Genomic DNA, 12,247 nt, shown 5'->3' with positions numbered 1-12,247 from the left:
GAAGGAACAGTTCTGAATCCAGGAATATACATTTGTCTAAACTCATTGAATTGGATTGTCCCATTTATTGTCAGTAAATTATACCTGAAATTTTAATTGAAAAAGTAAAAAGAAAAAACACTCAGTGATTTCAGATTGGAGGTATTCTTAACACTGCCTTCCGTTCACCTCAGCCCTAGATTTTACTGACTTGTGCCCAGAGGACCTGGGTTTTAATTTAGGTTCCACAGTTAATTAGCTCTGTGATCTCAGCTAAGTCACTTGCTTCTCTTAGCTTCTTCCTTGGTAAATGAGAGAACTGGACTAGACAATCCCAAAGGTCCACCAAATTCTGAATATCTGGAGTGAAGAAATACATAATTGAAATGTTTTCTTTAGTTCATTTTACATTTGGTTTAATAGAAGATAACTTAATTAATATATATTTATATGACTGATGATTTAATGTTGAAATATTTTTCCAACACTGAATAATATTACCTACAAGGACAGAGATTAATCTAGATATGACATAGGATTCTAGTGGCTTAAACAAGAGAAATAAATACTACACTCTCTTTGGGATTGTTCACTAGGGATCTCAGAGTCAAGTAAAAAGTTTACTTTTCTTGTTCTGATTTTTAGTCACCAATACTATTACTGTTATCAGATAAAAAATGTGATTATTAAATATCCAGTTCTTCTAAGAATGCAGAAGTATTTAAAAAGCAAAAAAGGTTCCCTGACTTGGATATTGCATTTGAAATGTGTTCTATTCATATGATCACAAATGCAATTCACCCCTGACTTTCCAGCAGTCCCAATAGAATTACTCTTTGTTTACTAAGGTATAGTTGACATATATCACTATATTATTTTCAGATGTACAACATAATCATTTGATATAAATGGTCACCAAAATAAGTCTAATTGACATCTGTCACTTCACATAATTATAAAAGTGTTTTCTTGTGATAAGAACTTTTAAGATCTACTGTCTTAGCAACTTTCAAATATACAGTACTGTATTATTAACTACAGTCACTGTGATGTACATTATATCTCCAGGATTTACTTATTTTAAAACTGGAAGTTTGTATCTTTTAATCACCTTCATCCATTTTCCTATAGGTATTTGTGTTTTTCTGTCTGACTTACTTCACTAAGCACAATGCCCCCAAGATTCATATATGTTGCAAATAGCAAAATTTCCTTCTTTTTTATGGCTGAATAAGTGTGTGTGTGTGTGTGTGTGTGTGTGTGTGTGTGTGTATGAGTTTTTTTTTTTTTTACCCATTTATCCACTAATGGACACCTAGGTGGTTTCCATATCTTGACTATCACAAATAATACTCTAGGAGCCCAGATATCTTTTCAAGTTAGTGTTTTTATTTTCTTTGGATGAATACCCAGAAATGGAACTTCTGGGCCATATGGTAGTTCTATTTTAATTTTTTGAGCAACCACCATACTGTTTTTCCATAGTGGCTTGTTTCAGTGTACATTCCCACCCACAGTGCGCAAAAGTTCCCCTTGCTCCACATCCTAGCCAGCATGTATTTCTTGTCTTTTCGATAGTAGCCATTTTCCCAGCTCTAAGGTGATGTTCCACTGTGGTTTTGATTTGCATTTCCCTGATTAGTGATGCTGAGCATCTTGGGATTGACCTATTGGCCATCTGTGTGTCTTCTTTGGAAAGAAGAAAATATTCAGTTCCTCTGACCATTTTTTAATCAGATTTTTTTTTTTTTTTACTCTTAGCTTATATGAGTTTTTTCATACATTTTTAGATACTAATCCCTTCTCAGATTTATGATTTACAAATATTCTCTCCCACTTGGTAGGTTGCCTTTTTATTTTTTATTTTGTTGGTTTCCTTTGCTGCACAGAGCTTTTTAGGTTGATTTAGTTCTACTGGTTTATTTTCCTTTTGATGCCTTTGATTTTGGTGTCAAATCCAAAGCATCATCAACAAGATTGATGTCCAGGATGCCATCTATGTTTTTTTCTAGGAATTCTATGGTTTTAGGTCTTACGTTCAAGTTTTTCATCCATTTTGAGTTAATTTTTGTGTATACTGTAAAATGTCAGTTCAATTTTATTATTTTGCATGTGGCTGTTCAGGTTTCCCAGTACCATTTATTGAGGAGACTGTTCTTCTTGCCTTTTTTTTTTTTTTTTTTTTTGTAAATTACTTGACCATATATGTGAAGGTTTAATATCGGGCTCTCTATTCAGTTCCTTGATTGATGTATCTCTTTTTATGCCAAAACCATCCTGTTTTGAATATTACAGCTTTGTAATATACTTTGAAATCAAGAAGTGTAATACCTCCAGCTTTGTTGTTCTTTCACAAGATTGCTTTGACTGGGGTCTTTTGTGGTCCCATATAAATTTTAGTATTATTTGTTCTATTTTTGTGAAAAATGCCATTGGAATTCTGATAGAGATTGCACTGAATCTGTAGACTGCTTTGGGTAATAGGGCATTTTAATAATACTCATTCTTCTAATCCATGAGCATGGAATATCTTTCCTTTGATTTGTGTCTTCTCTAATTTTTTCTTCAATGTCTTGCTTTCAGTGTATAAGTCTTTCTTTCACCTTCTTGGTTAAATTTATTCCCAAATATTTTGTTTTCTTCAATGCAATTTGCAAGTGGGATTGTTTACTTCATTTCTCTGATAGTTCATTGTTAGTGTGTAGAGATGGATCAGATTTTTGCATATTGACTTTTGTATCCTGCTACTTTTCTGAATTTACTGATTAGTTCAGTTTTTTTTTTTTTAAGATTTATTTATTTATTTATTTGACAGACAGAGACCACAAGTAGGCAGAGAAGCAGGCAGAGAGAGAGGAAGGGAAGCAGGCTCCCTGCCGAGCACAGAGCCCGATGTGGGGCTTGATCCCAGGACCCTGAGATCATGACCTGAGCCGAAGGCAGAGGCTTAACCCACTGAGCCACCCAGGCGCCCCTCAAACAGTTTTTTGATGGAGTATTCAGGTTTTTCTATATGTAATATCATGTTTTTGCAAATAGTGATAATTTTACTTCATTCTTTCATATATGGATATATTTTATTTCTTTTTCTTGCCTAATTGGTCTGGCTTGGACTTCCAATACTATGTTGAATAAGAGTGTTGAGAATGGATACTGCAATCCCTATCAGAATTCCAATGGCATTTTTCACAAAAATAGAACAAATAATACTAAAATTTATATGGGACCACAAAAGACCCCAGTCAAAGCAATCTTGTGAAAGAACAACAAAGCTGGAGGTATTACACTTCTTGATTTCAAAGTATATTACAAAGCTGTAATAATCAAAACAGGATGGTTTTGGCATAAAAAGAGATACATCAATCGAGGAACTGAATAGAGCCTGATATTAAACCTTCACATATATGGTCAAGTAATTTACAAAAAAAAAAAAAAAAAAAAGGCAAGAAGAACAGTCTCCTCAATAAATGGATACTGTTCCCAATCTTAGCAGAAAAGCTTTCAGTTTTTAAATGTTGAGTATTATGCTAGCTGTGGGTTTATCACATATGGCTTTTATTATGTTGAGGTACTTTCCCTTTATAACCACTTTGTTGAGAGTTTTGAAACTAGATATTAGTTGTATTTTCTGTATTCTCTATTTTTTATTGTTTATATAAATATCACTAAAATCTGAAGACTATACTGTTGCACTCTCCTTTGCTATTTAGTCATTTGTAGGACTCAAATACGTGTTTTAAGGAATTAAAATCCTTCTAATTCTTCAAAATATACTTAATTGGCACCTAAATACCAAATAAAACAAATTAAAAAAAAATAAAAATCCTCTTACCTTCCTTCTTTACTGCCTTATATTTAGAGGCACTTTTAATCTATAAAGAGCCTAATGCGCTACCTGGTAGATAGACTCAATGTTCAAGAAGCGCTTGGACAAGGATCAGGGTGAGGTAAGTGAGGCACTTGCCTTGGGTGCAAAAATATAGGAGGTGATTATTTATCATTATCAAGGTAAATATTTTAATGCAATATTTTAAGAAACTGGGGCGCCTGGGTGGCTCAGTGGGTTAAGCCGCTGCCTTCGGCTCAGGTCATGATCTCAGAGTCCTGGGATCGAGCCCCGCATCGGGCTCTCTGCTCAGCAGGGAGCCTGCTTCCTCCTCTCTCTCTGCCTGCCTCTCTGCCTACTTGTGATCTCTCTGTCAAATAAATAAATAAAATCTTTAAAAAATATATTTTAAGAAACCACATTTTAATTTAAAAATCCAAGATAAACAATAAAGACAGGATTAGTAAGGATACTGAACTGAACTGCATGTTTTTATTCATTCTTTCCGAAAAAAACTATGTTGTGAATAAGCATTATACATTACCTTAGTCTTACAAGTGTATTTCAGATGGTTGTTTGGGACACTGAAATAGAAATTAAAAAATTTAATTTCTTCTGTGCTATAAAGAAACCAAATTTGGAACTGAAAGGTAGAACAATAGATTTCTGTCTTTATTATAAGCATAATATTGTATCATTTGGAATATTTCTTACCTGTGTTAATAAGGACAATATTTGAATATTTATAAATAACAAATCCTCTAGAGTTCCTTATTTTAAGAGATATTTGAATTCATTGGCTTTTATCTACTGTCAACATTAAAAAATATCATATTCATCCATTTATTTCTAGTAATCCATAGCCTGACCAATTCAGAGAATCTTCTCAGAATGCTTCAGTCTCACTGCTGGGTCACATTGAGGCAGAGAACTGTCAGGAAACTGTGTATGTACAAAATCTGTGAGTTTAGAAAATGGAAGGAAAATATTTTAAAACATTCTACTTTCACATACTTACAAATATATTTCTTATATGGTATACTAAATTAACTAAAACTTGGATGTCTAAATGGCAGTCCTTATAATCCATTTTTTCTATATTTCAGTCTAAATGCTTTAATTGTATACATTACCAATGAAATATGGGTAAGAAGCTTCTTTAAAACCAAATTACATGAGAACTCAGGCAACAAATGTTATATTATACCAATACCAAAAGTAAATCAGTGATTGTGAATTTGAATATTTTTCAACTCCTGAATATTAAATATCTTAGTTTACATCTATCTCTGTGTTAAAAATAATTAATGTATATATAATGCACTCAGTATATTTTAACCACTTTTGTTCTGAGGTCAATAACTATAAAATAATGCCTAAGTTATAAAGTTACTGAGATTCTGATAAGTCTGAGGCTGAGGGCACAGTATCAAAATAGAGGCATCTTATATGAGTGATGTCTTTTTCATATTTTGTGTTAAAACTTGGCTTTTAGTATGTGTGAGCCTGGCAAAGTTTTAATGTGAGCTTTACAATTGAACGCATTATCTCTATTTTCCTATATGTCAGCCTTCTTATACAAAGTGGTATACAGATAATACAATATGTCTTCTGTTGTAACCACCAGTAAGCAGTAAAAGTGCTGTTCCTATAGATATGGCCCCTCTATACATATTTCAGCATAGCCTAGGTGGTATGTTTATTCACCTAAAATTATCACATAGTGGGTGGTGAATCTACCCACAGCTATCGTCTATCTGGATATAGATACATAAAAATCACAAAATAACTGGTACAGTTTTATAAATTACAAGGTTTTTATAGCCTAGGGCTAAAATTTTTCTGTCAGGGAGATTGGTTGGGGAATCTTCCATTTTTCTGCAGACTTTTGTGCATAGACAGGACAGTGGATATCATTTCAAATTCTCCCCTGCCTAGCAGGCATTTCTGGTCATAGAGAAGTACAAGAGGGAATGTCTATATCTGCTTAACCAAAAAGCTGGGTCACTGCCTGACTCAGGAGGCAGCCCATCTAACTTTATTTCTTGATTATTCCTCCTACCTATGAAAAGTATAAGAGTACTAGACATTCTCCACTATAACCACCACTGGCTTTATTTTCTCTATATCATTTTTGTGGGAAGGCTATATATGGATCCTTAAAATCTGGGGAATGTTTTTCTGGAACATTCTCCCCCTTATCCTGGAAACAATTTTGAGAAGGTATTGCCATATATAACAATGAGGTAAAGTATTTTTAAATTTCTCTGAAACATCAGGTCATATAATTTGATAGTCACCTGAGGTCCCCATTTCCAAAGAAAGCGGTGAGGTTTTCACAGAATGTTGTGGCATTCTGTTAGCTCAGTGAGAGCCGTGGCAAAAACCATTGCTTCATAAGTGTCACCTCTCCCAGCTCAGCAGAGACCCACTGACATAGGCCTCTGTCTTAACATTCACCAACTAATTTATATTTTAAAAATTATCTTAAGCACAATGCTTCAGAAACAAAATACAATCAAAAGAATTTTATATCATGACCAAGTGGGATTTTTTTCTGGGTATACAATATTAAAAAATGAATCATGTATTCACCAGAGTAGTAAAGTAGAAAACCCATATGATCACATCAGTTGGCACAGAAGAAACACTTGACAAAACACAGTATCATTCAAGACAAAAACTTTCAGCCAACTAGGAATACAAAGGAACATCCTCACTTTGATAAAGAACATCTATAAATAACCTACAGTAAACAACATGTCTATAGTGAGAAGCCAGAAAAGTTTCCTTTAAGCTCAGGAGCAAGGCACTATCCAAAATTGTAGTGGAAGTCCTAGTCAGTGCAATAAGACAAGAAAAGGGAATAAAAGTTTACAAATTGAAAAAAGAAGAAATAAGACTGTATTCACAGATGGTGGGATTGTCTATGGTGGAAACCTCAAAATCAACAACAAAAATTCCTAGAACTAATAACTGAGTATAACTAGGTCTCAGAATACAAAGTTCATATGTGAAAATACCTGTGAAGAACAATCAAAATTTAGAATTTAAAAAAAAATTACCCTCTACAATAGTACCCCCAAAATGAAATGCTTAGGTAAAAATCTAATAAAGTATGCACAAACATATATGCAGAAAACTACAAAGTACTGGTGAAAAAATCAAAGGTATGTGCATGTATGGATATTCCAAATTTACGTGTAAGAGCACTCAATAGTGTTAAGATGTCACCTCTTCCCAATTTGATCTATAGATTCAGTGCAATCTCAATCAAAATCTCAGTAGGCTATTTTGTGGATATTGAAAAACAGATTTTAAAGTTTATGTAAAAAGACAAAGATCTAGAATAACTAACAAGATGCTGAAGAACTAAGTTGGAGAACACTTGTAATTTTAAGACTTACTGTAAAAGTACATAATCAAGACAGAATGGTATTAACAAAAGACACAAAGTTTAGGTGAACAGAATAGAAAATCTAAAAAATAGAACTACACAACTAGAGTCAACTGATAACTGACAAAGGAGCAAAATAACGAACAGAGAACAGTCTCTTCAACAGATGGCACCAGAACAAGTGGACATCCGGAGCTAGTACCCGCTCCTGGAATCGGGTCGCCACCTCAGCCGCGCCTGCCGCCTGCCACTGCCTCTGGACCATGGACCCCGCAAAGTGAGCAAGCTTCGGGCTTTCGTGAAAATGTGTAAGCAGGATCCGAGTGTTCTGCACACCGAGGAAATGCGTTTCCTGCGGGAGTGGGTGGAGAGCATGGGGGGTAAAATACCACCTGCCACTCATAAAACTAAATCAGAAGACAGTATCAAGGAAGAAAAACCAGACAGTAAGAAGGTGGAGGAAAACATAAAGACAGATGAACCATCAAGTGAGGAGAGTAATCTAGAAATTGACAATGAAGGTGTGATTGAACCAGATACCAATGCCCCTCAAGAAATGGGAGATGAAAATGTAGAGATAACCGAGGAAATGATGGATCAGGCAAATGATAAAAAAGTGGCTGCCATTGATGCCCTAAATGATGGTGAACTACAGAAAGCCATTGACTTGTTCACAGATGCCATCAAACTAAATCCTTGCTTGGCCATTCTGTATGCCAAGAGAGCCAGTGTCTTCATCAAATTACAGAAGACAAATGCTGCCATTTGAGACTGTGACAAAGTTATTGAAATAAATCCTGATTCAGCTCAGCCTTGTAAGTGGCGCGGGAAAGCACATAGACTTCTGGGCCATTGGGAAGAAGCAGCACATGATCTTGTCCTTGCTTGTAAACTGGATTATGATGAAGATGCTAGTGCAATGCTGAAAGAAGTTCAACTGAGGGCCCAGAAAATTGCTGAACATCGGAGAAAATATGAGCGAAAACGTGAAGAGCGAGAGATCAAAGAAAGAATAGAAAGGGTTAAGAAGGCTCGGGAAGAACATAAGAGAGCCCAGAGGGAGGTAGAAGCCAGATGACAATCAGGAGCTCAGTATGGCTCTTTCCCAGGTGGCTTTCCAGGGGGAATGCCTGGTAATTTTCCTGGAGGAATGCCTGGAATGGCAGGGGGGATGCCTGGAATGGCGGGAATGCCTGGGCTCAATGAAATTCTTAGTGATCCGCAAGTTCTTGCAGCCATGCGGGATCCAGAAGTTATGGTGGCCTTCCAGGATGTGGCCCAGAACCCAGCGAATATGTCAAAATATCAGAGCAACCCAAAGGTTATGAATCTCATCAATAAATTGTCAGCCAAATTTGGAGGTCAAGCATAATGCCCTTCTGACAAATAAAGCCCTTGCTGAAGGAAAAGCAACTTCGATCACCTAATGGTTGTGGCAATAATACAAACCAGTGTACCTCCGACCTTCTCATGAAGAAAGCTGGGGTGCTGTGAAGAGAATCCCTACCCCTCTGCTCCCCATGCACCTGAAACATTCTGCAATGGTTTGCCATTAGGGTATTCATTCAGATAATGTTTTCCTACTAGGAACTACAAATTTTAAACACTTTTAAACCTTAAAAATATTTAAAAACATATTAAAAGGGTGTGTTAGTCCCTACATTTTTCTTTACTAATTATTTCAGTTTTTTTCCTTTGGATTAATTGGGCAAGGAAGATATTTCAGTGTGGAAGATTCATTGCTCAGTTATAACGAGTGAAATAAAGGTTTATTAGTGGGAGGCAAATAATACATTAAAATAGATGAAGTTTGAAAAAAAAAAAGAACAAGTGGACATACATATCCAAAAATAAATAAATAAATAAACCTGGACACAGATTTTACACCTTTCACAAAAATTAACACAGAATGGTTCATAGGCTTAAATGTAAAATTCAAAACTATAATACTTCTTGAAAAATATAAAATTACATAAGAAAATATACATGACCTCAAGTTTAGTGATAAAGTTTAAATACAATAGCACAATTTCTAAAAGAAAAAAAATGATAGGTTGGGATTTACTAAAATTAAAAACTTCTGCTCTGTGAAAGACTCTATTAAGAGCATGAAAATATAAGCCATACATATACTGGGAGAAAATATTTGCATGACACATGATAAAGGACTTGTGTTTAAGATACGCAAAAAGAACATAATAAGAAAACAAATAGTTGAATTAAAAATGTACAAAGATCTGAACAGACACCTTACCGGTGAAATCATATAGATAGTATATAGATGTCAAATTATCCTACGAAAAATTCTCAACATTGTTTGTCATTATGGAATTCCAAATTAATGAGATTCCATTATACACCTATTAGAATGACTAAGATTAAAAAATGGACAAAACCAATTGCTGACGAGGATGTAGGATAATAAGAACTCTCATTTATTGCTAGTAGAAATACAAAATGGGACAGATGCTTTAGAAGATTGGAAGTTTCCTGCAAAGCTAAGTATAGTCTTATTATAGGATCCAAGAGTCCTTGGTAGTTACCATGGGCAAGTCCATGGGCAAGTCCTTCCACCATGGGCAAGTCCTTCCACCTCTCTGGTTCTTAGTTTTCTTGCTCATTAAATAGGAACAAAAATGTCACCTACCACAGAATTGGGCCACACTTTTAAATGAGATAATGTGGAAAAGCCCTTGTCATAGTGCTTGGCACAGTATAAGCACCCATTTACAGTAGCTATTATTTTGTCAGTTATGAACATAATGTTGGGTTTCAATTAAAAAAAAGACTTAATATCTAACATGATTAATTCTGGAAGTTTAAAAAGTACATTTACTATTTTTTGTCAGTAATGCATGCGCATTGTTTGAGAAGTCTGCTGGGCCTATGAGACACAAACTAAAAACAGCAGTCTCTCTCCTGCCTATTATGCCAAAATCAGCCATTCTCAACACTGTCGTTTCTTCCAGTGCTTGCCTATTTTTAAAGTGTGTGCATGTCTGTGTGTGTGTGCATATATTATAATACTACCTTCTGATTATTCAATTAGACACTGTCCATTGACTTTCTATTATAATCAAAGAAGATTTTCACTTTCCAAGTTTTGTTAAATCACTATTTGTCAAGTCCATATTCAGTGATTTCCCTTTTATAAGCATGAACATATTCTTCACTAATGAATCAAGTATTTTGATTACATTTCCATTTTGGGGCTACTTTTTTTTTCCTAGACTAAATGCTTTTTCGAGATTTTAAAAATTTGGTATTCTTGAATCTCAAAATTCAAACTGCTCTATAAATTTGTCTCTCAATATAATGTTCTAGTGGGTCAAATTTTTCATGTAATTTATCAGTTCCAATTTTTTTCTGAAACTCCAATCTTCTAGTCATGTACAGAGTGCTGTCTAGAACTGCTACTCATCTGTCACTCTTAGACTACTTTTACGGTCATCTTGGGTACTCCTTTAACTTCTCTCCCATGTTGGTTATCCTGTTTCTAGAATTCTCTATCTATCTTTAGTTTGGATTAGTCATTCCTTTTGTGCAACACATCCTATAGTAGGTTCCTGAGGCAAAGGCCATAAGTAGTGCATTTTGTTTTGAGATTTGCATGTTTGAAGTATCTTTTTTTCCCAGCTATCATATTTAATTGATAGTTTTTCCAGGTATACAAGTATAGATTGAGAATAATTTTCATATGAAATTTTAAAGGTGTTGTTCCATAACTTTCCAGCTTCTAAAACTGCTGTTGAGAAGCCTTTATTCTTTTTCTCTTCTATTTAAAAACAAGAAATTGAGTTTTTATGATACCTTTGATTTCAAACTACAACCCATGTTTAAATCCTGGCTCTGCCATTTTGGCATCTGTGTGATTGTGGTTTATTCTCAATTTTCCCATCTATGAATGGGGTATAATAATAGTACCTACGTTGTAGACTTTTTCTCTGGATGAAATAAGTTAATATAAGAAAAGCACTAATAATAGAACCTGGCAAATAGCAAAATTCTCTTCCAGTCTTTGCTGTCATCTTCATCATCATTATCATACAATGGGAACCCATTTAGGGATTTCAAGAAGGAGAGTTTTCAAACAGTCACTGGCTACTGAGTAGTGGATGGTTTGGAAATTGGCAAGACATAATGTACAGAAACAAGTTAGGAGTGACCAATTCTAAATGAACCTTCTTCGGACAAGTGTTGTGTGTGAATCAGAAGTTGTGTGATAGAGGGGCAGTAAAAAAAAATTCATTAAAAGATGATTTCCTATTTTCTCAAATGAAAACCCTTAACCACCCAATAGACAGATGAAGCACGTTTTCAGAGCTCCGGAAAAACAGGGGCTCAACCATTTAGACAAACAGGATGCTTCATTTTTGCTATTTTGAGAAAAAGTGGTACACGCCAATGTGGGGGAAATCAGAACTTTGTCCACCTTTCGTACATGCATTTAAGAGTTGAACTTTTTTTTTTTTTTTTGTAATTAAATGTGGGAAGGTGGGAACACAAGTTTTCATAATGTTTTTTTTTTTTTTTAAAGATTTTGTTTATTTATTTGACAGAGAGAAATCACAAGTAAGCAGAGAGGCAGGCAGAGAGAGAGGAGGAAGCAGGCTCCCTGCTGAGCAGAAAGCCCGACTCGGGGCTCGAACCCAGGACCTGGGATCATGACCTGAGCCGAAGGCAGTGGCTTAACCCACTGAGCCACCCAAGCGCCCTTCATAATGGTTTTTACTGCTTTGGCTACTCAAGGTTTTAATCCAGACCCAACTCTGGATCTGAAGATGTTATCTGGCCCCTGAGGAGCAGAAATAGACTCCCTCACACATTTGCTCATTTCAGACTCGTCACACCCATAGCCGTGCACTTGTCTTCATGAATCATAGAAAAGAAAATGCTTAGCTGAGAAATCTAATCATTGATTTTCCACAAGTCATTCACTTTTCTCTCTCCTCTTTAATTAAAAATTCACTTTTACGATACAGGCAATTGGGGTCATGTCACTATTGAATCCCGTTTTCTCTGTCAAAACAATTACACTTTCATCA

General features: G+C 35.1%; 1 pseudogene; it reads left to right on the top strand.

Moving 5' to 3' along the window:
- The first annotated feature begins 3,890 nt into the window (after window positions 1–3,890).
- Window positions 3,891–9,016, top strand: LOC125080515 (hsc70-interacting protein-like; annotated as a pseudogene).
- Window positions 9,017–12,247: the final 3,231 nt, after the last annotated feature.

This window comes from Lutra lutra, chromosome 11 (assembly GCF_902655055.1).
Source record: "Lutra lutra chromosome 11, mLutLut1.2, whole genome shotgun sequence".
Classification (NCBI taxonomy): Eukaryota; Metazoa; Chordata; class Mammalia; order Carnivora; family Mustelidae; genus Lutra; species Lutra lutra.
Note: the sequence above shows the minus strand (reverse complement) of the source record. Positions and strands in the feature narration are given on the sequence as shown.